We start from the raw sequence: 27,066 nt of genomic DNA on the forward strand, positions 1-27,066 counted from the left end.
TGGCTGATGTTTGTCCTAACGCGCCGAAAAAAGCTCACCCTTTTTTGGGAAGAATAGAAAAAATGTTAGAACATGAAAAGATTCAATATTGGGTAATGTCAAACGGATGTACAGCCGGGTTTTTTTTCGATGCAGAAAAAGGAACCGTTTTGCTTTTCAAGTTCTCGGTCCCGGGACACATCCACTGGAGCCGTGCTACAGAGAACGTAACTTTTAACAAAGGTGACTGGAAAAAGTTCAGAAAATGGTGCAAGGATTTTGACTACATTGTTAGAATGGATTTCTTTTCCCCGGATGCGTACAGACGTAAATGGAACAGTACGTCTCTTCAATGCAAATACCGTATCAGAGCAACAAATTTCTCCAAGAACCAAGTTTCACTGCACTGTGCTGCTGTATTAACCGGTGACAACGCCCCTGATAACAAAGAGAATTGTGAAGTGAGGTATGACCGAACCAGCTGGCACGATCTGCAACGCTACTTCCGGCAAATCGATGAATTATTCCAAAAAACTGGAAGAGACAAAGAAATGATGCAAATAAAAAAAAGGCTAGAAGAAGTCTTATTCTGAGATCGTCAATATACTATTCTTGATCAGAAACTCCACCTCCCCAAGACTCCTCCCACACGCTATATAAATGAGTCTGATTACATATCGAGCCAAAGTATTCTGAACGTCAACCAGCAATATGTCTTGTGAAATCAACCCCGTTTTCTACACCTCTGATGCAACCCTGTATGCTGCTGCTGATGATGATGATGATGATGATGATGTGACCAGTTCGGGTTTTGAAGACGGTGAAAGCCTAGGAAAAAGAAATCTGACCTATCTGACAACGAACGATGAAGCCGACGGGTGTATAACCAACACTGTTCTAACCATCATACGTGCTGTTACGGGGGAACTGCTGGACAGAGTTATCCAACAAGATCTGAAGGACAACTGTCACGGCTGCGCGATCGATCACCCGAGTCAACTCCAACACGCGTGTTTGTTCGATCCTGAAGAGTACTATCTACACCTAAACACCTACCGATTGCTGAAAAAACTGTTTAAACCATGGTTCAAATACACATTGGCAAGAGGTCTGAAACTGTGTGGAATCAAACACACTCCTTCCCTGGAAAAAATTCAAGGCATCGCTGAAGCCACCGTGTGTGAATGGCGAGACGAGCCTCACATCAAAACCGTGCTGAACGAGGTCAAGGAGAAAACCAAAGACGTTTTCAACGAGCAAGTGTGCGAAGACGTCGTAGATTACTGGAACTTTCACTCATCTCTGGAACCTGCTGAACCATCGCATACATGGGAAACCTCAAAACAAGCCACGTCTATTCTAACTGCGAGAAAAGGCTGAAGCCGATTAAAACAAAAATGCTGAAGACATTCGTAAATAGCGTGTGTCCTTAACACATAGGTGTGTAACAAGTTTTTTTTTTTTTAAATTTTTTTTTATATGTATTGCTGAATCAATTGAATGTAAACTAAACATGTATCTAAACCTGCGTGTGTTTAGAATGGAAAATGTTACTTTGATTGAATATGTAATACCTTACTCACGTGTTCTGAGATAAATGCTTATTCTACACTGGTATTTGATCATTCTTGCCTTGACACTCGAAATGACTGAACGATTGATGAAGAATATATATTATACACCGTCAGAACCTGGTTCGTACGGTGGTGTTGAGAGTTTGCAAAGAGCTATTGTTGAGAAAATAGGTAAAAGAGCTAATGATACTGAAATAAAAAACTGGTTAGCAGAGCAGGATGCATACAGTCTACATAAACCAGTATCTACAAAGTTTAAAAGAAACAAGGTTTTTGTGAAGAACATCGATGAACAATGGCAAGCTGATTTAGTCGATATGAGCAACTTGTCAGAGAGTAACGACAATGCGAAATTTATGATCACGTGTATAGATATTTTATCCAAATATGCCTGGGTACGTGTGTTACGAAACAAGACCGGAATCGAAGTAACTAAAGCTTTTGATTCCATTCTAAATGAAGGTAGGGTCCCCAGAAAACTACAAACTGATCAAGGGAAGGAGTTTTTTAACAAAAATTTTCAAACATTAATGAAAAAACATGACATTATTCACTTTGCTACGGGTACGGGGCAAAAAGCATCGGTGTGTGAAAGGTTCAACAGAACGCTAAAGACCAGGATGTGGAGATATTTTACCGCTTTTAACACGAGAAAATACATCGACATAGTTCAGGATTTGATTCAAGCGTACAATCACAATTACCATTCCAGCATCAAAATGAAACCTGCCGAGGTCAACGAATCCAATTCCTTCAGAGTATTTAAAACCCTCTACGGATTGTTCACACCTAAATTAAAGAAACTAAATTTCAAGTTTAAAGTTGGTGATATCGTTAGAATTTCTCGTTTAAAAAGACAGTTTGAGAAAGGATACGAGCAAAACTTTACGGATGAATATTTTACAATCTCCGAACGGATACCGAGAGATCCCCCAGTGTATAAATTACGAGACTATGATGGTGAAAAAATTGACGGAACATTTTATGAACCCGAGCTACAAAAGATCATTATCGGTAAGGACAAGACGTTTAAAATTGAGAAAATCTTGTCTGAAAAGACCCGAAACCAGAAAAAAATCTGCCTGGTGAAATGGGTGGGTTGGCCCGATAAATTTAATTCGTGGGTTCCGGTCGAAGACGTAGTTAACATAACAAAAGGATCACCGTGAACAAAACTGAAAACTATACTCATTAAACCATGGAAGAGTGTGGTTTCTTTGTGACCCTTCCAAGCAACGCGTCTTTGGATATTTACCCTAATAATAAGATCTCGCATTACACTACTAAATTCGCCAAACCAATCGATTTGAACGGAATATGGGAAGTATCGCTCGCAGAGGTTCAATATATCCAGAGTTGGTACTCGTTAACGGAGGAAGACAGTATGTGTCATATTATTCAGAGGGATGGAAAGAGAACACTAAACAGTAACTTTAATATCACTCCAGGATATTATAAAAATATCGATGAAGTGGTTAGTGAAATCAACAACAACTTAAAGAAAATGGAGCTCGGAATAGAGCTATTCTATAACCCTATGAAAAATAAAATACGCATCGTATCCCAAAAACATTTTGCGTTCAAAGCTAATGGAAAATTAGCATATATGCTCGGTATGAACCCCGGTGTTCCGATAACGGCCCGAGAACCAGAAGCGCCTAACCCCTCTGATATTCACGCAGGCTTTTATACGATGTATGTATATACAGACGTTATCGAGTATCAACGAGTTGGTGACAGTTTTGCTCCGTTACTGAGATGCGTACATATAACGGGTGAAAACAACAAAGTCGTCACAATTACTTATGATAAGTTGCATTACGTACCTCTCACCAAGAACCACATTACCGATATAGTAATCGAAGTCAAAACGGATCAGAACAAGCCTATACCTTTTAGTTACGGGAAATTTATTGCTAAACTACACTTTAGACCCGCTAAACATTCGTTCCGTATGTAAAATGATGGATAGGGGCTACGTTCATCCGCAGACCTACGTGGATTATTATGTCCACCAGGCTGGAAATGGTCTTCCTGGGTTTCAAGGCGCCCCCACCATGTATGGGTCGGGGCTAGGAGGACTGTTCAAGGGTCTTTTTAGAATGGCGGTTCCGTTCCTCAAAAGGGGTTTTGCTATTGCAAAGCCTCATTTAAAAACAGCTGCTAAAGGGTTCGTAAGTGACGTATTCAACAACATTATGAGCAAGACACAAGCTCAGAATCAAGACGGATCGGGGCTTGCGTTGACTGCGCGTAAAAAATCTAAAAGGCTCCCAGGGCGTCGACATGTGGTTCCTAATAAAAGACGTAAGGTTACTAAAATCAAGAACAGTGTGAAAAAGACCGAGCAGAGAGGCAACAGGCACCCTTACATCTCTCACAAGAGAAATCGGCTGAACATTTTCTAACATCATGGCGTTCTTACACAGTCTATCCTCAGAGTGTACCAAGACAGAATTGGATATTTTCACATTACCTTTTACCCAAACGAGTATCGAAAAGTACACTTATGTCGAAATACCACCACTTTCCGCTCTTACGGACAACGGGCCCCTGGAGTTCTATGTGGCTGGAAACGGGGAGGATTACCTCGACTTGAACAACACTTTTTTACATCTGACCTGTAAAATCGTGAACCCCGACGGTTCCAATATAGCTAACGATGCAAAGGTTGGGGTCGTTAACTACCCCGTAGCCTCACTTTTTTCACAAGTGGATGTCATGCTCGGGGATCGTCTTATTTCTCAATCTAGCAGTACATACCCATACCGTGCCACCTTTGAAAGTCTTATCAACTATGGAAAAGATACACTGGAAACACAATTTTGCACCGGGCTATTCTACAAAGACACAGCGGGGCATATGGACGCCACAGACCCGGACGGACGAAACGAAGGCCTCAAAAAAAGGGCCAGTTTCAGTGCTGAAAGCAACACCTTCGACCTGATTGGACACATTCACTCGGATATATTTTTTCAGGATAAACTTTTACTGAACGGGATCGATTTGAGGATTAAAATGGTTCGCAGCAAAGCTGAATTCTGTTTGATGAAGGAAGGAAATGCAAATTTCAATCTGAAAATACTCAACGCTTCTCTTTTTGTGAAGAAAGTAACCGTCTCACCGTCTGTAAAAATCGGTCACGGACAAGCACTTCTCACCGCCACAGCCAAGTATCCGATCGAAAGAGTCTGTTTGAAGACCTTCAGTCTAGCTGCAGGGAGCCGCATTTGTTCACAAGAGAACCTCTTCCTCGGTCCCTTACCTAAAACCATTATCTTTGGGATGGTTGACAACGACGCCTTCAGCGGGTCGTACAATAAAAACCCTTTTAATTTTAAACATTACGATGCAGAGTTTATCGCGCTGTACGTAGATGGTACGCAATATCCCGCAAAACCGTTTCAGCCTGTTTTTCAGTCCGGTAACGTGGTCCGTGAATTCCATTCTCTAATTTTAGCATCAGGAAAGCAGCTGAAAGATCAGGCACTGTCGATAAACATAGAAGAGTACCTTAACGGATATACTTTATTCGCTTTCAACATGAATCCCGATGACGATTGTGGGCAACATTTGTCATTAATAAAATCGGGCAATATGCGATTGGAACTCAGATTTCGTCAACCACTTCCGATCACGGTGAATCTAATAGTGTATGCCAGTTTTGACAGCATTCTAGAAATAAACAATCGAAGAAACGTGCTCATCGATTACCAGTAACTCATGGATACCAGAGAACTAACGGAGGTTATGAGAAGTTGTCCTGAAATAGATAAAATATTTCATGGCGTGATGGCCTGTGACGAGCTACCTACAAGTACTCTGAGAAAGTTTCCAGCTTTATTCATCGTAAACACACATCCGAGACACATGCCGGGTGAGCACTGGCTAGCGTTATGCCTTAATGACGAAAACACAGGAGAATTTTTTGACTCGTACGGAAACCCTCCAGACTACGAACTCTTTCCTCGATCGATTCATTATTTTTTGACAAAGAACTGTTGCAAAATAAAATATAACCCTGTACAAGTTCAAAACTTTACGTCGGTTTGCTGCGGGCAACACTGTGTGTTTTTTCTGTGTCACAAAGCTAAAGGTTATTCATTTAACCGTATTATGTCTATGTATAGCAAAGATTTAATTAGAAATGATAACACTGTTGTGTCATTCGTTAAAAAAATGTACCCTAGAGTAAATAAAAAGCATTCAATTACATGTGTACAATGTGTTAACTCTCTAGATATGTTTCATTTGCATATGTAGTGGAATGTTAAATGACGATGCTTCACAAGAAAAATGTTAAACAATAGTTATTTTATTGAAATAAAGGGTAACATAACATAACATAACATGCTTTGTCCCTCGTCCTTTTCAAAAATCAAACCAGTCAGTACGGTTAAAAACGGGGGATTTGAAAACTGGCTCAGAATCGTGGTCTTTGCTTTTAGGTGGGGAAACAAGATGAGAGATATCTTTAGATCTTTTTATGTCAGATATTTTGCGTCGAACACCGCCATTAGGTATTGCTGAAAAGGGTATATTTAGGTTGGCTACTGTCTGTAAGAACTCTTTCCAACCTAAAGGCCTCCGTTCGTCGGATACTCGATGAGGGGCCGTGAGATTTTTTAGCAAATCCACCATGTGAGATCCTTTGATAGTGTTTCCTTTAAAAATGAATTCACCGCTATCGTTCCACGCAGCCCCGGCTTTTAAAAGTTTTTCCATAACGTACGAAGCGTTTCTTTTGTTTCTAGCAGAAATGTTAGCGAGGACCTCTTGCACGATCTCGTCTTTGGGGTGTTCGGTCACAGCTGCTTCCGTTTTGCTTTCCGATATTTTAGGTAGAGACAGGGTCAATTGGGCGGTTTCCTGCTCTCCTACTTTAACCAAGTTTAAAAAATTTTGCAGCACAGACGCGTAGAGTTTCGCCTTATCGTAATCGTTCAGATCAGTCCTTGATAAAATACCACGTATTGCATCGTCCAAGTTGTTTTCAACAGTCTTTCTTATGGTTTCCTTCTCCGCGGTGATGTTTCTAAGTTTATCGATCTGATGTTGAGGGACTAAATACATTTTCTCAGCAGTCTCCATGTTAATTGTTGCGGGACGCGATTAAGCTGCTTATAAAAGGAATGGCTACACTGAGCAAAGGCAGAAGAAATCCTCCGGATTGATTAATAACTTTCCTTTTTCTTTCAACGGATGCTCTTTTATCAGCAAATAGTTTGATCCATTTTTTTTGTTTTTTTAAAACCCGATACTGTTTTGTCGTCAGTGGTATGTTTCCCCTGAGCACGTTTAAAGCTAGTTCACATATGCTCAGGATGAGATCTGTGGGCGCATCGCGTAATATATCCTTTCTCCTTCGGGATGGAGACCTGTGTAATGAATTCAGCAACGGGAGGGTTTTTTTCAATCGCTCAGACATTTGTTGTCGATACTTTAAAGTTTTTTCTTCTTCTTCGGAACATACACAACCGGTTTCTCCCTCGGAAACAACCCTGAACGGAGACGAAGTTCTTCTGGCGTTTGTGCTTTCAGGTCAACAAATAAATACCCGTAAGGTCTAGAGACGGCATCGAGAAAGCATTCTAAAAAATACTTGCTGTTACCCGGATACATTTGACGAGCCAGTATGCTGATCTGTAATTTATCTCTAGGGTTTTTAAAAAGAACCATGTAGTTGGTGTTCAGGTTGATTGTTCTACTGGTCTTTCCTTGAAAAAACAAGTTTTGAACGAGGTAGATGACGCTCAGATTTCTGTGGTGTGTGTATTTTGTAAAAGCCTTTTCTACTTCGTCATTTTTACTGGCGGATTCCATCAAGTCATCGATTACCAACAAGTTTTTTTTATTTGGAGGAAATAGTTCGTCATCACACAAAGAATCAGGGATTCCTTGAAGAAAAATTATTTTTATTCTGGTCAATAATTCATCGTACAGAGGCTGCCAACACGTATAACACCAGACAATGTTTTCCGGAACAACCGACATTGCCTCTTTACAGTTTTCCAACAGCATTTTGATAAAAAAAGATTTTCCACTATTACTCGGTCCACATACGATACATGAAAAGGGAAGTTGCATCCTAGCGTCAAAAGCAGTCACGTTCATATTTTCCTTTACAAAACACATCAACAGAAACTATATACACATATATACAAGAATAGTCTTAATATCCGTAAGGGAGAGTTGTAAAATCAGATAATAAAACACGCTTATCGTACACAACCCTGAACCTTTTCAACTGTGTTTTGTTTCTCAAATGAAACCCCTTTTTATCTCTCACGATTTGGTTATGCGTGGTTACGAGATGACCTGTATGATCCGGATTTTTCACTCGCTCGTCCACCAGTTCTGTTAGTGATTTCAAATTGACAATTTCAGAATTGATATAATTTAAAGTAATGCCTTTAGCTTTCATTGTTGTTTTTCCTTTCATGGTTTTGTAACCGTAGGTTTTAGGACCTGCGCTTACAAATTCCACGATTTGATCGCCATCATCTAGTTCGCTGGTAAGACCACCCAAGTAATCGCTTAAGGGTGGCATCCAGTCACCTTCCTTACTTTTAAAAATGACGCTATCTGTGTCTGTGTACAAACAACGCTGACCCAATCGATCCATCAAATTGTACAGCTCAAGCCTAGCGTACGCTGTAGTGAAAATGCCGATGAATACATTAGCGTTTAGCGGTTTAATCAATCTCTCGTCTGCGTAACGCCACTGTACCATCGCCACCTCCTCATTCAAAAAAGAGAACTGACTCACATTATAAATATCGGAGAACATGAACTGTAAAAACTCGGCAGGATCTCGAATTAAGGTCGTGTTCGATCTGTCTGGTCTTTGACACATCTTACCCCACAACGAGTTTAGTGCGAGTTTAGCCACGGATCTTTTGGCAGGATTAACAGTGATAAATTTCGGATCCAACGTAATCCCTTCGTTCTCCTCATATTTGCGAATGTACTCACGTTTAGATGATTCATCATCGACCCAGGACGGATAACCTGAACTTTCCTGTTTGGTCTTGAGGAACATTTTAATATATCTCGTAAAAAGCTTATCAGACCTTTTAGGAAAGTGCCACACTTCAAACACTTTTAGAATTTTGTAACCTTTTTCGACGGCTTTCTCAATTTCGATAGATGCCCATGTTCCGATAAGAGCTCTCTCCTGAGCCGTATGATCGCAATGTTTTAACTGATGTTCGGCACACGTTCTACATAGAGGAAAGAGGAGTTTGCTTTTTACACGAAATGGTAGAACAGGTGCCCACAGACCCCTAGGTGGTAATACCTTTGCTCTAATGATACCGAAGTAATTTTTCAGAGGTTGAAAGTCACGATAAATGATGATAGGGTGATCGATCGGGTATGTCTTTGTCTTATTTACGAATGGGTAAAGCGAGGTAAAGTCGAAATAATCGATTCTCTCACCGGTTTGAGCTACATAATGCAAGTTTAACGCGTTTGTTCGACCGCCGTAAAGAGAATCTCGAGGGTTTAAACGCTCAGGAAAGTCAAAGTCTTTTAGAAAATTTTGCACGAGATTGTCGTTTTTCTTCATTTCATTCCACTCGTGTTCCCACATCAGAGTGACTTGCAAATTGAGAGTGTCTTGCAAATTCTTAATTCTCTCCATCGATTTTTGACGGATATCTCCGAAGGTTGCATTTGATTTGGTAAGAGGATGCGGGGTCATTGAGGGAAAACACTTTTCACAGCCGTGATAAAAACACCCAAGAAACTCAAAAACCTTACGGTTTTCCCCTTCCTCACAGTAACCATCTACGTAATAAGTACCGAACCTGACTTCACCTTCGTTCAACGCGTGGCGAATGGGTAGGTTTTGCGTTTTTGAAACATATTCGAGCCATTGTATGGATGGTGTTGAGAAAGATTTCTGAGTGGTGATGTAATTATCAAGAGGCGGAATAGCTAAAGTGTCTTTACGCAGGAAGTTGGTTCTAAAGATTTTCATGCACACAGACGCGATCGTTATGCATTTAAAAGGATCGACCTTTGTACTATCCAGAATTTCTTGTCTGAAAGCTATACAACCCTTTCTCAAAATTTCTACATCGTTCACACAGTATTCCGCCATCTCTTTCTTGAAATCAAACACTTTGTCAGAAACCGTTCTGTACCACTTAAAGAATTCTTCTCTATCCTTAGGCATCATGCCATCTACACCGTAAAACTTAGGGTCAGGATACGGCCCTACGTAATCCTGATGTTCTACGGTGTTCCAGAAATGGGGAAAATAGCCTTTCTTGCTTTCCGAAAAACCCATGGCTTTTGGGATGCTACTCAATTTCATGGGTAAGAACGATAGACTATCAATGTAGGACTGACGAAACGCGGTATCGATGAAACACAAAATTTTACCGCCTTGTGCTATGATTTCGGGTGTGATTCCTTCTTTCACTAAATGGTTTAACAAAAGGTATGAATCGAACCCTCTAGCGTTATGGGCTATAAACTTGTATCCGCGGTATGCATTACACCGAAACTTTTTAAAGAAGGCACTGACGCAATCATCCCCTTCAGCCACCCACTCCTCTCCCTTAAAATCAATACAGCATATGAAATTAGCTACATGTGTTCCTGTTTCCTGCCTAGTTTCGAAATCGTAAAACACATAATCCGTATTTTCGCTTTCTTTCCTGGCCCTCTGTATAAAACATCTATGCTCGATATCCTCATCGAGTTTTTGGCCACAGAGTATGCATTTCGAATGGGCACATACGTGATTCTCACGATTAGAAGGATTATCCCTTATCACACGTTTACATTTACCGCAGTAGAATCCCGTTTCACACATAGAATATTCGCCTTTGTGCGATTGAATCTTTGCTTTATGCCTCTCGAAACAGTATTGGGAGCTACACAGTCTCTGACACTCTGGACATTTAGTAACATTCTTAGGGTGTTTGTAACAATCGGGGTCGTGACAAACGTTGCAGCTATAAGCGCATTTATGCTTCCATAAAACGTCGAACCCCGAATGGCAGAAATGACAAACATGACTCGTTCCTAAAAGTCCGTTGATACTTTTAACCCCGTAATAGTGGTTGTCATGTAAAAACAAGTAAATGGTTTTTTCGTGGGGGTTCTTGCTAGTTTGAAAGAAAGAGTATCCGGCTTTGCTAGCAGAACAGTGTACGATTACGATTTTGCAATTCAAATGTCTCTCAAATCTCGGTACGTCAGCGAAGCTGACAGCGGTGTTTACGGATAATCCCACATCGTGTTGTAATTTTCTAGCGATTTGTTCGGTTTCAAAATCATTTTTTTCACGATTCAAAAGTTGGCTAACACACAAGGCAAAGCACATGTTGTCTCTGTTGTGAAAAATGTATAGATGCTGCATTTTCTTCTGCAGGGTTTCTGTTTTGAATATATGGCCTATTTTCCTTCTAATTCCACCACCCCGAGGTGGTCGAACGATTTGGACGACTATTTCGAGGGTATTATCGGTAAAAATTTCACGTTTACTCTGAATTGCATTTTCGAGCATGGTCAGAAAAGAACCTAAATCGATGACACCATTGTCTAATTGAACGCGTGATGAAACATTGATCGTATCACCTCTAATTTCAACGGTGACTACATCCTTGGCAGAAATTAAATTGTTAGCGATTTCAATCGCGCTGTTTAAAATCTCTAAAACATAATTATAAAAATCTGCAAAGCTGTCAACGTTCGCGATAGAAGAAAAATTCACTCTTCTCCTAATCTCAGTGTTGTTGAATCTTTCCCGATTAATTATTCTAATATTAGGATCTAATCCATCACCCTCTTGCTCTACTTGGATATCGGGCGAGTTTTCCATTTGAGAATCTTGGGTATCGGGCGAATGTATGTTTTCCATTTGGGAATCTTGGGTATTAGGCGAGTGTATGTTTTCCATTTGGGAATCTTGGGTATTAGGCGAGTGTATGTTTTCCATCGGACGGTTGTGTTCATTATCGTTTTCCGAATTTTGTACAATATTGTCAGGGTTTTCGATTAAGTTAACAAGACTGTCATTTATCCTCATAAGACTTTGATTAAGTTCGTGTATCATATCATGAGAAGATAACGGTCTAGGTTCCTGAGCATTTTCTGGAGTCGAGACGATATTCTGAACGGGAGGTAATGACATATTTTCATTGATTTGATTCACCACGTCTATTAAACATGGATTTATCTGCAAAGATTCTCTTTGTTCGATTAGGTTATTTTGTAACTCTAACAGACATTGATTTAATTCGAAAAATATGTCGTGCGACGTGACCGGCGTACTTGATACATTTTGACTGGAAATTCGTCTGGGGTTTTCATTTTGAGTATTGTTCTGTTCTGACGATCTTAAATTTTCATTCAACTGATTGACTGCATCGATTAGATCAGGGTTTATTTGTACTGAATGACCGTGTTCATTTAGGTTATTATGTAACTCTAACAGACATTGATTTAATTCAGAAAATATATCATTCGGCGTTACCGTTGTGTTTGATACGACGTGATTTGGACTCTGATTAGGTCTCTCACTAACGACTTGGTGTGACGGTATTAAACTTTCGTTCAGCCTGTTGATCGCTTCAGTTAAATATGGGTTCAGGGGTGTGTGCGAATCATTTGAAAAACTCTGGTTTCCGTCATAAAAGAAATCATGCGATAATGGAGAATTTTCGGTTCTCTTTTTTTTAATCTCCATATCCGAACTGCATTTCAGTCGTTTCTGCGCCATATCTATCATACAATTTTCTAATCAACTTTATGCTCACTGAGAGACATCTATTCACATTTTCAAGCGTGCTGTACAGTAAAGGGATAAAATCTGTACCTCGACCAGATTCAAGTGTATAATCAATCTGTCCAAAGTTTTCCAATAAATCAGTCTTTGCTTCGAAGAATTCACGCCACACTGCGCAGATCTGTTGTAGTTCGATGTCTTGTTGAATGTCGGTTTCCGAGATGATTTCCTCTGGGTCTTCTATTGCAGCACTCGTATCTATAAGTCATAGAACATGTGAAAGAGCTTTTATTTATTTTATTTATTTATTTATTTTTGTTGTGTAAATAGAAGGTAAATATACTACAACTCACCTGAAATATCTCCGTCGTAATCACTGTTAGACACGTGTCCCTCAAATTCTGAATATGATACAAACAATGTTATATTCACGTATGAAAGACTTTTTACAGCATGAAACATTCACAATTTTATGTTGTGACTTACGTGTGGAACTCAGATTCAAAAGGTCCTGAGTGGTTGTTTCGGGAATCTCATCATCAGAAATAATCACCAAGCTGTCTATAAAACAGTAAAACATACTTTTAATAACTTAACATTCTCATTTTAGATCACTACATAGATCTAAGAGACAAATTTTAATTACCTATACACTAGAAACAGATGAGCTTAACTCGGTCTTGCACTGTAATATAAATGTAATGAATATTTACAATTTAGATAAAGTATCGTACCAGATTACATAATGACCAGATAAGTATGATGATTTTTGTACTCAGAATGATTAGTTCTAAGTTTATATCAATATCATTGCCTACTGGATAATTACATAAACATTGTATTTCAATTTATATTTAACTATTAATTGATTAAAATACAAATTTTTACCTGCCGAGAAATCCATGGGGTCTGGAAATTCTGTTGAACTTTGCCGATGTTCAAACTTTCGAAGTAGTGAAGAACTGACTCTGGAAATTCGGTCGAACCTTTTCCGATGTTAAAACTTTCGAAGTGCTCGACTTTATAAACAGGTTCGTATGCATTCGAGTGTGTGTGTGGGGTGTGTTTGTGCTCGGGAATGCATCAGAACGGGGTTTTTACGTTGTTGACCTTTTGACCTAGGCCTGACTCGGAGTGCTTCATATTCTACGTGAAAGGAAAAGATCGTGTGTCCCGGGACCGAGAACTTGAAAAGCAAAACGGTTCCTTTTTCTGCATCGAAAAAAAACCCGGCTGTACATCCGTTTGACATTACCCAATATTGAATCTTTTCATGTTCTAACATTTTTTCTATTCTTCCCAAAAAAGGGTGAGCTTTTTTCGGCGCGTTAGGACAAACATCAGCCATGTTGTAAGATCGCACACGTTGTTCTAAGTACAGAGTATTATAAAGCCTAGAGGGATGCTCGACTTTTATAAGCAGGTTTGTATGCATGCGTTTGTCTGTACATGCACGTGTGTGTTTGTGTGTGTGTGTGTGTGTGTGGGTGTGTGATATTTTTGTTTGGATGTGGGATACACATGGCCGTACCAGGTATGGTCACGATTTGGATGTGAACCAGATTTAACAAAACTATATATATTTTTATGTCCTACCACAGAGAGTTTCATATTCTATGTGAAAAGATGTACCAGGTGTATGCAACTTGTGTCTGTGTGGGGTGGGGTGGGGTGGGGTGGGGGAACAAATGGTCGTACCAGGTATGGTCACGATTTGGATGTGAACCAGATTTAACAAAACTATATATATTCTTATGACCTACCACAGAGAGCTTCATATTCTATGTGAAGAGGAAAAACATGAGTATGCAATTTGTGTCTGTGTGGGGTGGGGTGCAGTGGGGTGGGGGGGGTGTGGGGGGGGTTGGGGTGGGGGGGGGGGGGACACATGGTCGATGACCTACCACAGAGAGCTTCATATTCTATGTGAAGAGGAAAAACATGAGTATGCAACTTGTGTCTGTGTGGGGTGGGGTGGGTGGGGTGGGGGGAACAAATGGTCGTACCAGGTATGGTCACGATTTGGATGTGAACCAGATTTAACAAAACTATATATATTCTTATGACCTACCACGGAGAGCTTCATATTCTATGTGAAGAGGAAAAACATGAGTATGCAACTTGTGTCTGTGTGGGGTGGGGTGGGGTGGGGTGGGGGGAACAAATGGTCGTACCAGGTATGGTCACGATTTGGATGTGAACCAGATTTAACAAAACTATATATATTTTTATGTCCTACCACAGAGAGTTTCATATTCTATGTGAAAAGATGTACCAGGTGTGCGCAACGTGTGGGGCGGAAAAACACACATGGCAGCACCATATATGGTCACGAATGGAGGTGATCCAGATTTAACATAACTATTCATATTTTTATGATCATGACCTTTGATCTAGATATAGAGAGTTAGAATGTGTATCTTTTTGACCTTTGACCTATACCTGTCAAAACTACGGTTACAATATATACAAACTATCTCTCTCTGCCTACTCATTCAAAAGCACCATCCTCTCTTCATCAGCTGTGGTATTTAGTTTAAATTGAAAGGTTTAAAACCACTGTAACTTCCACTGAGGTGACACATTAAAACCACGTTAAAGAGCTACAACTGTGATTTGCTGAGAAGTCGTACTTTTCATAAATAATCCGATCAACTCAAATAATCACCTTTTTTAATATAAAAAGGTTTGCATATGAATATATGCACAAGTATTTTCAGAAAAAGGATGACACATCATGTTCTACAGAGAATTTCCATTCTCTAGGTCAAAAGGTCCATACCTGAGCACCTCCTAGAGTTCTAACTAAATTTGTGTAATAAAACTAAAAAACTGCTGTAGCCTTGGCCACACAATGTACTCAGTTAATAAATCCCACTCATAAATTAATAATATGCTACCAGGTCATGAGGGCAAGGATGAGCTGTGCTTGTTGAGAAAGTGTTTGTTGAAGTCCTTCTCAGGGAATTTCATCCATTTATTAAAGATGAAATTTGTCATTTTTTAATACAGTACTTTTATTTTCATAGGAACAAAAGTAATATACCTTTTGTGGATTGAGACCTTGTTATGGTAGTCATGGTGAAGGGGCTTAGTGAACCACAGAGTTATGTTGCAAGAAGCTTAATGCTCCTAGTAGGGCCACCCTTGGTGAACAGATCTGAGAGCAGACGTCAGACATCCTAACAATCCCTATGAAAGGTACAAATAAGCCTTTGTATACCCTGTCCTGATTGGAGATACCAGGACCCAGCCCTGGGCATAGTGTCCACAGTTGAATACCTGGTGAAAGGGCCACCTACTGTATGTAACAGTCAGGTTAAGCCTAAATGGGGACTTGTGGGTTCATCACCTTCAAGATAAAGACCGGGAGTCAGGTGCAATGCCAGTAATGCAGCAGGCAAACACTAATCATAAATGGTCTCTACACTTGCCATGGAAACTCATTTGGGAAATGTGGAATGACATTATGCTGGTAGGGATAGAGGGAAGGAGTGAGATGGATGATTTGGATTAGATATAGCTGAAACTCCTCCCTATGACAAAGTTTTCGCTTCTGTAACAACCTTTGCTGATGCTTCTGGCTCAACTTGACAGCTTCCCTCAGAGAAATTTGGTACCACAGCCCTTATTATGTGTGGACACAAGGCCAACCACATTGAGTCCAAATCTTTCCATCTGACACATTAACTCTATGTCCACACACAGTATGGGTTGTGATACCAAAATTCTCTGAGGGAGGCTGTAAAGTTGTAGAAGGATGGCTTCCTGATAATGCTCAAGGAGGGGTCACCTGATTCGACTGAAATGTATAGAAGCACCAGAAGCATCAGCAAAAGTGGTTGAAGAAGAAAAAGCTTGGTCATGGGGGAGTTTGGAGAGGCCATGGAAGAAGGCTTTGAAGTAACCTCAAAGATGATCTAGTAAAGTGTTTGACAACTTTTTGCTTCTGAAAGCACTTTTGCTGATGCTTCTGACCCTCCTATACAATACATTTCAATTGAATCATGAAAGCCTTCCTTAAGCATTACTCAGAAGATGCTGCTAAGATGGCCATGATCATCTCCCCGAAAAGAGTTGGATGCTCCTTTGAGGTGACAAGCAGCAGAAAATAGGTTCTTTAGAGTAAAGCCACTACTCTTCCATATCAAGACAAGCTAGTTGGGGTAGTTTGGGCACCTTACAAGAATGGCCCCTGGGTAGCTCCCACTAGAGCTGTAACAGGCACGTCCCATTGGACACGGGTTCTTGCACATGCTTTATTTTTTTGTGTAGTCTCCATCTTTGTATATGACACTTACTCACTTTCAGTAACCTCTTTATCCTAGTCAGGGTCATTGTGGATCTGGGAACACTGGGCATGAGGTGGGAATGCAGAATGATGATTAGGATGCCAGTCCATCACAGTGCACTTTGCATTTACACACTCCTTCCCACCTAGAAATTTACCCTCCAAAAATGTGGTGGAAAAATGGTAGTGGACATATTTCATCTAAAGCATCTATTAAATCTGATTGCATGTGTCAGCACAGCACACCAAGTGGGAAAAACAGCAATTTAGGTGGGAAAAAAGGCCACTTTGACTATCATCCAAAGAAAGCAGGCAGAATTGGGACAGTTTATCCCCAGAGGCAAAAACAGGGATGACATACACAAATTCTACAGACTCACAGGAATGAACTGGGCCTGCAGTGAGCATTACAGGAGATCAAGGATAGCAGAGGATACAATATAAGGCTTAGGAAGTATATGGGATATCAGTGGTTTATTTAAATTAGCTTTTGTGTGTGTCTGAAATCAAGAATATATTCAGACATGCAGCCTACAAACGTGTGATCAGCTTGGTTACGTGTATTTTTCATTCAGGGCGTGTGTTTGAATCAGGACTAATTGGTATGTGCTTGAATGCTTTGAATCTTCTGAGTGTTAGCTGACTTGTGGTGCATATCTACAGTAGCCAAACAGCCTGAAAAGGTGAAAGGTGAATTCTTTGTTCAACTGTTCATAAAGACAACAGAAAAGAGTTAATATAACTGAATAACTGAACATTTAAAAAATTGTTATCTATTCAATTTTAAGCCTGTTCAAATCACAGAGCCTCGTTTTCCTGAAACAGTTGAATGCATGGCTGTAACCCAATCACACTTCGATTGATGCAAGCCATATTCGTTTAGCTGGATTCAACTGGCACATGGTTTGCATCTCGTTTCTCTTCTGTCTGTTTTCCTACTTCCTGTGGTGTGTGCATCCTCAGAGCCGGGTGCTGTAAACAGAGTCAGATAAGAAGCTGACAGATGAAATATGAAGAGGTTCACTACTGAGACCATCAGGAGAAGACGGAAGGATTGTGGACTTAGCTATAATGATAAATTCCAGTCTGCAAAAGGATCTACAGTAATAAAGAATGACCTTATCGGACAGAACGGTTGACTCGTTTAGAACCAGTGTATAATCTGACCAATACATTCTCAATTAGATACAGGGTTACCTGCTTTTGACCTGCTGCCACATGTTGATTTTTTTTTTAAAAAATGCATCCATTCATTTTCAGGAACCACTCTATCCTACTGAGCAGTGGAGCCTATCCTGGGAACCCTGGGTGTGAGGTGGGAATACACCTGGGATGCCAGTCCATTGCATGCACACACACTGATTCACACCTACTGGTAATTTAGAGTAGTCAGTCATCATAATAGCATGTTTTGAGAGATGGGAATAAAGTAGAGAACCTAGAGGAAGGGGCATGGGGAGAACATGGGGAACATACAGTAAGGAGCTCAGGATGGAACCAGAGACAATGGAGTTGTGAGACGGTATGTATGTATGTATTATGTATAAGTAATAAAAATGTACAATAAATCTGGCCTTTCATGATTTTTTGGAACTGTGATGGTTTTATTTACCATTGAGCTTGTTTTTGGGGTTGGTTTTGTCATGCAGCCTTGGCAACCTGTGAGAAGGTGAGCAGAGATGCATGACAAATCTGTGACAGACAGGCAGACATGAAATGATAAGACATTGAAAATGTTTTTTTTTTTTTTTTCAACATAAAATGCCTGTCATGACATATTCTACAAAGTTCACAGTTCATAATGCATTAATGCCTTAAGCATACCACATGCATGCATTACATGTTCAATTAATTATGGCAGTAATAGCTGTGAGGCTGTGAAATGATTTAAAGTGGTATTAACAGGAAAGTTCTGCTTTGGGTTGTAATGTCATTTGGGGTTTTAACCTCATTATGGATTCATCCTCATGCCTGTCAGTGTCTGGAAAAGCTGTTGAATATCTGATGAGGCTCATGAATAATTCTTCTTTAAGAAACACCGCTCAAAAATCAATCTATCTAGACGAGAAGAAGATTTTGGAGGCAAAAAGATATATGTATTGCATATCATCAATCATCTATGACTTTTTGAGTTTCAGCCAGTGCAGGCCAAAGTTAATATTTGACAGGGTTGACATTATACATTTATGTTTACTTGTACTACTTACTCTTTTAAGACTAGATGGATTCCCTTGTGGGTGTTCCAGGCGTGGTAAATATACCCAAATTCTTTATTCGCGTATCTCTTCTAAATAAATATTCGGGTAAAGGTTGAGGTACTGCTTCAAATTACTCACTCAAATGTATAAACTCTTATATTTACATCAATTTAAGTACGAATATTAGAAGTACAAGATTGAATCGCAAAATTAAAAGATGTCTGTCTCAAACCACACTCTGATTTTAGTTACTGATGGTAAATAAGTGCATCTTTCACAAGAAATGTGCTTACATGATAATAATTCAGTCTGCACAATACAATACAATACAATACAATACAACACTATCTGAATGCTAATAGCTGGCTGTCACAATAGAAACTGCCTTGATAAATACAAAGTATGCAATGCAACAGGCTTCGTGCTTAAAAACTCACCTTATGACTTTACAAATATATGATACAGTGATTGAAAATTTAGTGAGTAGAATGTAGAGAAATGTAGGAAGTAAAAAAAAAATCTAAAGTATTAGTGTCACAGCTCGGTCTGATCAGAACTCAAATTCCCAGGATGCAATACTCACTTCTCAGGCACGCATGCGCTCCCCATCCCCGGAGTTCTGATCAGACACACCTGGCACCAATCACACACTAGTACTTAGAGAAGACATCCACCTAGAATCGGCGCGAAGTATACGCTCAGTAGCCTAGTTTGCTGCGTTACCAAGCCGATCTAGTTCGTTGTTTCTTGTGATCCTCGACCCTTGCTTTCTGTCTCGACTACGCTTTCTGGATATCCCCATTTGTACTGTTCGCCCGATCGCTTGACCCTTGCCTACTCTACGACTACGCGTCTTGAACTTCCCGATCCTACGCTGTTCACCCGCCTCCCGCTCCTGCTTCCGTACCGTCTCGAGGTTGGTGACAATTAGGTGAAATAATAAATCAAATACAGATATTTAAAAAATCAGGTTTTAAACAAAATTCATTCATCAGTGCATAAAAAAACATGGAATTTAAGGCAAGATGCTACAGGTAGAAACTACCATTAGTCAAAACAGTCAAACTTTTTTCAGATTTCTTGATAAATTCCATCTATTGCATGTGTTAAATCATAGTAAAAAAAAAAAAAATCAACAGAAGAAAGTTACTTTATGTTTGTCTTCACTCACCACCACCATATTATCTGAAACTTAGCAACTTTCAAGAAAGCTTTACGCTCTGACCATTTCACAGTTGCGTCGTGCCATATATCCCTCAAATGCTTGTTTCCTGACTTAAGTCAATTTCTTTTATATACCTTATAATCCACGTTAACTAGAGTGGAAACACATTAAACCACATTGTATTTTTAGAATGTTTTTCCTCATAATCATTTTTTTTTATATATTCAGAAACAAATTTCAGTTTCTAGATTTTTTTTAATTTTCATGTATTTCCCTAATTAGAACCTTATTATACAGGAATTTCCCAAATGTTTATAATTATTGGATTCACATTATATTTTATAATGAAAAATTGCATAAAATGTTTTTTTTTAATGGTGTATATTTATGTCCTGATAAACAACAAATGTTTGAAATGTTTTTAAACAAGTAAAAGTATTTATTTGAGAGTGAAATAAACATTTTAAAATAATCCAAAACTGGATTTTTCTACTGATTATGCAAATGCACACATATTTCATTGGATGAAGCCTCAAGCTCCAATTACAAGTTACAAGCTCCGGTGCAAAAACATACAGTCCCTATATGGAATGCCAAGCAAAGGTTGATTGTGATATGTATTGTTTCTATTCACCTGTGATGTCTAGCTTAAGAGATTATTCAGAGGTTACTAAGAGGTTATTCATCAACCAGTCTAGAGTGACTGTTAGGAGTCTGGGTGAGTTTTCGGCTTTGTTATTTTGCGGTGATTTAAAAAAAACAACAAAAACAATATATATTTTTTATATTCTACACCACATTCATAGTGGGTGAACACTGCAAATTGATTGCGCTCCTGCTGTTCATCTTAAACCCTGGCCTACATATCATGTTATTTCCTGGAGAAGAATTCATGTCAGCGTTACACTTTATTGCATTATTTGGATGCAGACATTATTTGCGTCACTGCCTTATCCTGAGCTGAACTGCTCACTCTTCAGTCTTATGTTGTATCATTTCAGTTTTAATGAAAATCAATCAAGCTCTCAAATCTGCTCACACTACCGGAGCTCACAGTATGTGAGAAGGTGCCCCAAGCTAACAACATGGCAAAGGGAAATCTATTCTCTGTTTAATTAATTAACGCATTGTTAAAAGCATTAATTGAAATTCTGCTGAAGTTCATACTTATTGCTTTGCAATGCACAGGATCCAACACAAGCCACACGAAGCAGAGGTACATGTACAGTGGATATACACTACTGGTCAAAAGTTTAGACACACTCATTCTTTATTTGTATTTTTTCCCCCACATTTTAGAATAATAAAGTCATCAAAAAAAAAATTATAAGGGCTAATTCGGCACAATAATGCACTATGTCACAAAGCAGAAGTCGCCTCAAACTGGTTCCATGAACATGAGATCAGTGTACTTTAGTGGCCGCCACAGTCACCAGATTTAACTCTAATAGAGAGGGATGTGGTAAATAGAGAGAGATTCAGTCCATGCCATAAAGAATTGAGTCTATTCTAAGGGCGAAGCGTGGTCCTACCCAGCGTTAGCATCGCATTCTTAATAAAATTGCTGGTGAGTGTATAACAGTTATTCAACACAAGCGTGCAGTCTTTGGAAAAAAAAGATGAAGGACAGTGAGAAATAATGGAAGCCAAGCAACTCCTGCTAGGGGTAAGTCAAAAGATGGAGCATCTAATGCATGCTGGAGCAATATACTCTTACTGCTATTGAACTCATGCATACTTAATACTAAAATATACAACTTTTAAGACAAATCTATCCAAAAATATACAGTGATTGCCAAAAGTGCATCTGTGCTGAATGCTGATGAACTTGAGTTCCTCCATGCTTATATTTTTATCTCTTGCTACTTCACTTGTATAAAAGCCAAAGCAGATTCCCTACCACTGTCTGGATATGTATTTTAGGTTTCAAAGGAACAGTTTGCATTGTGGAAGACAAAAGGCGGGGGGAATCACACATGAGGGATAACAGTTAGGTTTCACTCTTAGCTCCTGAAAACAAAAGGGCGTCTTTTCTCACTCACCATTTTCCAGTAACCTTCAACGTCCTAGAGAAATCCAGTGTGGAAGTAGTGGAGGTGTCTAAGGTTGGACTCAAAGTTCCAAAATGCAATGCAGTTAAGGTGCAGTTACAGCAGAGACTTGGTTAGTTAGTGATATATATATGAGACGATGGAGGTATGGGTATAAAAGTTTAGATTTAGATGCTCATCTGAGCAGAGTGCACAGAAGAAGAGGTGAGAGAGCTGAAAAAAACTAAAAGGAGTATAGCTTTACTGCATCAGGCTCTTTAGGTAGAGATGAAGCATGGGCTAAATCCCATTGGTGCCACTATATGTGAGCAGTTGAACGTCATCGTGGGTAATGTACTGTAGAAAACCATTGAATCAGACCCATTTTCAGTGAAAGAATTTTAAACCAAAAATGTCAAGAATTTAATCATAAAATAAATCATCATCGAAGGTTTTAGGCAATCAACAAATGGACCAAACTAGCATATTTTCCATATCCATCCATCCATCCATCTTCTATACCGCCTATCCTTTTCAGGGTCACGGGGAACCTGGAGCCTATCCCAGGAAGCATCGGGCACAAGGCGGGGTACACCCTGGACAGGGTGCCAATATATTTTCCATATTGTTGATTATATTCCTGTAAAAGCACACTCCATTGTGTTTGAGCCATTACTTTGTCATTAATTTGCATTATCACTTGTTGTAAGAAAATCGAGTCAACACATTCTCTGGTCTTTTCTGCCCTGTGGTGATGGCTATATGCTACAGAAGCAGCGGATCGAGATTAGACTGAAAAACACTGTATGGACTGCTCTATAGTATTCATTCAGTGAAGTCATCCTCACACTTCAGTTTGCCAGAGCTCTTCACCCTGCAGCTCTCACCTGGTGCCCCACTGAAGCTGAGCCTGGCCAGTACCTGGATGGGAGACCTCCTGGGGAAAGTAAGGTTGCTGCTGGAAGTGGTATTAGGGAGGCCACCACCAGGGGGTGCTCACCCTGTGGTATGTGTGGGTCCTAATACCCCAGTATAGTGATGGAGACACTATACTGTAAAAACAGCATTTCGGATGAGACGTTAAACTGAGGTCCTGACTCTCAAGACACTTCTTATAAAAGTGTAGGGGTGTAACCCTTTTCCTGGTGAAATTCCCCCTTTGGCCCCTAATTTTCTCCATCACTAATTTGGCTATATCACTCTCCTCTCCACACACTGGTGTGTGGTGGGAGTTCTAGTGCATTATGGCTACCGTTGCATCATCCAGGTGGATGCTACACACTGGTGGTGGTTGTGGAGACCCCCCCATACAGTGTAAAGCGCTTTGAGTGTCTAGAAAAGTGTTATATAAATCAATGGAATTATTATTATTATTATTCAGTTTGCTTTTTCATTTAGCTGATCATTTCATATCATATAATTCACACCGCATGTTAAAGTTCCCGTATGCTTTCTTTGATTCACCTCATTTGCCCTCTTATAGGACGCTAGGACTGACTGCCTTTTAGCTCCAGCAGAACAACTAAAGCATGACTTTTTAAATTTAATTTAATCTCATGCTGGGAAATTAAAAGTGCCACTGCTGATTAATGCTGGATCTTTTGAAATGGCCGCACTTATGACCCCGTTGTGTCACCTCCAAAGTAAATGGGGTTTCTGGAACAAACTCGATAGAGCAGCAACAGTGAGAATGTGTGTTTTGTGGAGGAAAAGGAAACAGTTTTATATACCATGCTTCATTACTATTCCATGTGATTAACACAGCTGCTGACCAAACACTAAAACATGTTCTTCCAAGTGGATTCAGTAGAAAATGATTTCTGTAGTTTTAAACTAAATTCAGCGGAAAATTCTGGAAAAATCAAGAACATGGTGAGAAATAATGCAGTAGTTTAGTAAGGAATAAAACATTACAGGGCATGCATTTATAGACTGCGGCCCCTATTGTATCTGTTAGTTTTGTTCTTCTTCTTCCCCTTGTTCCCTAATGGGAGTCTATGGCAGCCCTATGAGCTGTAAGTAGGAAAATTATGTAATTTGGCACACTCATACATATGACCATGAGTAGTATCTGGACCAATTATGGGCTCTCTAGGACCAACGCTATAGTGCCACCACTAGTTCAAAAATTCACTATTCAAATGGTAAAAATTGTTGAACACTTTGTCCTAAAGAAAAGAAATTTAGTTCATCAGATTACTCTCCTCATGGTGATCACAGTCCATATCTTACATTAAGACTTCATCCATAACAGTAGCCACCATTTTGAAATGTACAGTATTCAGTTTTTTCGCTACACCTCATTCAAATTCGGTCCAATTCTTACCAAAATTGGCTCAGATCAGTGGACAGAGCCGCAGAAAATTCACTGAACAGAATTTTGATATACATATTTGTTCAAAAGTAGTGATCCAGTATCTGTTAACATTTTAACTACTGCTTTTGTGTGCTCAGTCTTACCTTGGAAGCTCTAATCAGCATCAAAACAAACGTGTATTTTCTGTGCGGTGCACTGTGATAAACGACAAGCTTCCGTTCTAAAGGTCCTGGGTTTGATTCGTGTCTGGTACCAGTTCTTCAAAGTGTCTGGAATCTTGTGCCACTCGGTTGCTTTCCTTTGTGGCTTAATATTGCACTAGCCTTTTTAACCTCTTGGCATGCAAAGAAATTCCTCTGTTCTGTTAATTTCCTGGTAAATCTTATTCTCAGCTGTGTTTCTGAACCTATCTTTTAATCATTTATGTGCATTCTATTTCTCCTCTTCGTGTTCTTCAGGCTCCACATTGCACTTGCTGCACCTTTGGGGCTTGGCTCCATTAATCGCTGCTTGCAGCTATATTTATGTTTTTTTTTCATATTTTCAATGCATTGTTAAATGGATTTTGTTAGTAGTTTTAGATCATGTGGTGTGTCCAACCTATGTGGTATGTGGACAAATTAGAAATGCTAACCTTTCAGAATGAACATATTAACTTAAGCCTGTGATTTGTAGATGCACTACAGGCAGAGTTGCTTTTACAGAACATTATTCAACACCTTCTAACCCATCAGATGTGAGAATTCCACAGAGCTGCGGTGTAAAATATAAGAAGTATTTTAAATATTCCAGGTCACAATATGCTCTTGGCTGGTGGAGACAATACATTGAGAGCATTTGGCACTTGAGGAACCAGCTCTTTTAGATTAAATATGTAAAATTCACTTTCGTTCAGCTTCACTGAAGGGCTGAATTTTACATCGCTCTTTTCATTTAAATGTGAAGTACTGCTGGAGTGTTTTGCTACGCAGTCATTTGGCAGTACTCCCCCCCCCCCCCCCCCGTCTCCAAAGAAGCCTTCTATTGCGGCAATTATTGAATCATTTTAGACAAGCACTTGTTCCATGCTGTTAAGACCTCGATTCACTTTCCACAGAAAGTAAGTATAACAACACAGTTTGGGGTTTTCTAACATACAACTCTTGAGGAATACTGATTAAAAAGTCAGTGTTTCTGAAAGAACTGGTTGTCGTTCTCAGCATGACACGGTGCAACAGGCCTCTTTCCAACACCATGTCTTCGCACTACGATTTACACACATCAGCTAATTGCTTGCTATTTTCCTCAATTCAGTAACTTTTCAGCCAGTTATCAAAAGATTCAAGAAGGCTCATTATCAGCCAAATGGTTTTGGTTTTTATTACTGGTTCTCGTTAGATAAAGCAGCTCTTGACTTTGCAATACTTTAGAAAATTAGTCCAATTTTCAATAGAAACCTCATCGCAGTCACTCCAATAAAGAATTTTCTTCAATGCTAAACTACTAGCAGTCTGAGAGGATGGTCATCAAACACCCCCCCCAAACACACACACACACACACAACTTTGGTTAATGGTTAAAACTTTTGTTAAAAACTCTCTTAATGGTGAAGATGCACATGCAACTATTCATATCACAGAACAAAAGACTGAGTTAAACTATTTAAATATCCTATCATGTGCATGTGAAAGGCAAACACTAATATAAACACTAATATTAACTGATTGGATGAACATGACCAAAATTTCAAGTTGCAACCTTTCTAAATCCAAACTAACATCTAACATAAAGGATCAGTATTTTCCCCCTTATATGATTGTAACAATTTATTTAAGGGCAGTGTTCATAAGTCTCCTTGACATACCCTACATGGATAAACGTATGTGGATACCTGACACCCATATATTGTTCTTCCCCAAACTGTTGCCACAAAGTTGAAAGCACACAATTGTTTTGAATGCCATTGTATGCTGTAGTATTACAAGTTCCCTTCATTTGAACCAACCACTCTAGCCCAAACCTGTTCCAGCATGACAAAGAGAGGTCCATGAAGACATGTTTTGCCAAGGTTGGAGTTTTGGAACTTGAGTGGCCTTTCCACACAATGCGCGGCCCATGAAGTCTTTATTTATTTATTTATTTTTACCGATGTTGATGACCAAGAATTTGTGTGTCCTACACTGAGCCCTGACCTCAACCCCACTGAACACCTTTGGGATGAACTGGAACACCGACTTCAGCTTAGGCCTCCTTGTCCATCAACAGTGCCTGACCTCACTAATGCTCTTGTGAATAAATGAGCACAAATCGCCATAACCACACTCCAATTTCTAGTGGAAATTCTTCCCAGAAGAGTTATAGAATAAAAGGGGTGACCAACTCCATATTAATGCACATGATTTTGGAAAGGCATGTTCAACAAGCACATCTGGTTATGATGGTTATGATGGTCAGGGGTCCACATGTTTGTGGCCATATAGTGTAAGTCTACATAACGCCTTCATACATAACAGCTCGACATAAAACTATATGAATGGTTATTCCAGCAGGTGCCAGCATTCATAAAGACTGCTTTTGTCAACGGTTGACATGAAGTTGTGTTATAAAACATTCCTTTGTGGCTTGTGTACTTCTGGTTTGTTAGGGTTACATAATGATACTGATCAGTTCTTAATTTGTAAAACATGGGTACATAGACTTATGGTTAAGAGAGTAGGTATGAGGACTGTGGTACAATGAGGGATTACAATCATAAGATTTCAGTGATGCCATGTGAGGACTGGAGGACG

General features: G+C 39.5%; 1 long non-coding RNA gene across 2 annotated transcripts; it reads right to left on the reverse strand.

Annotated features, from left to right (window-relative positions):
* Nucleotides 1-12,395: 12,395 nt before the first annotated feature.
* LOC128608123 (uncharacterized) lies at nucleotides 12,396-13,843 on the reverse strand. 2 transcript variants are annotated; one of them, XR_008386006.1, is made up of 4 exons: nucleotides 12,944-13,843; nucleotides 12,784-12,858; nucleotides 12,651-12,698; nucleotides 12,396-12,555 (listed from the first exon to the last, which is right to left on the reverse strand). It is a non-coding gene; the product is annotated as an uncharacterized LOC128608123 (long non-coding RNA). The 2 variants fall into 2 exon arrangements; XR_008386005.1 differs by having other exon boundaries at nucleotides 12,784-13,843.
* Nucleotides 13,844-27,066: the final 13,223 nt, after the last annotated feature.

This window comes from Ictalurus furcatus, chromosome 5, assembly GCF_023375685.1.
Source record: "Ictalurus furcatus strain D&B chromosome 5, Billie_1.0, whole genome shotgun sequence".
Classification (NCBI taxonomy): domain Eukaryota; kingdom Metazoa; phylum Chordata; class Actinopteri; order Siluriformes; family Ictaluridae; genus Ictalurus; species Ictalurus furcatus.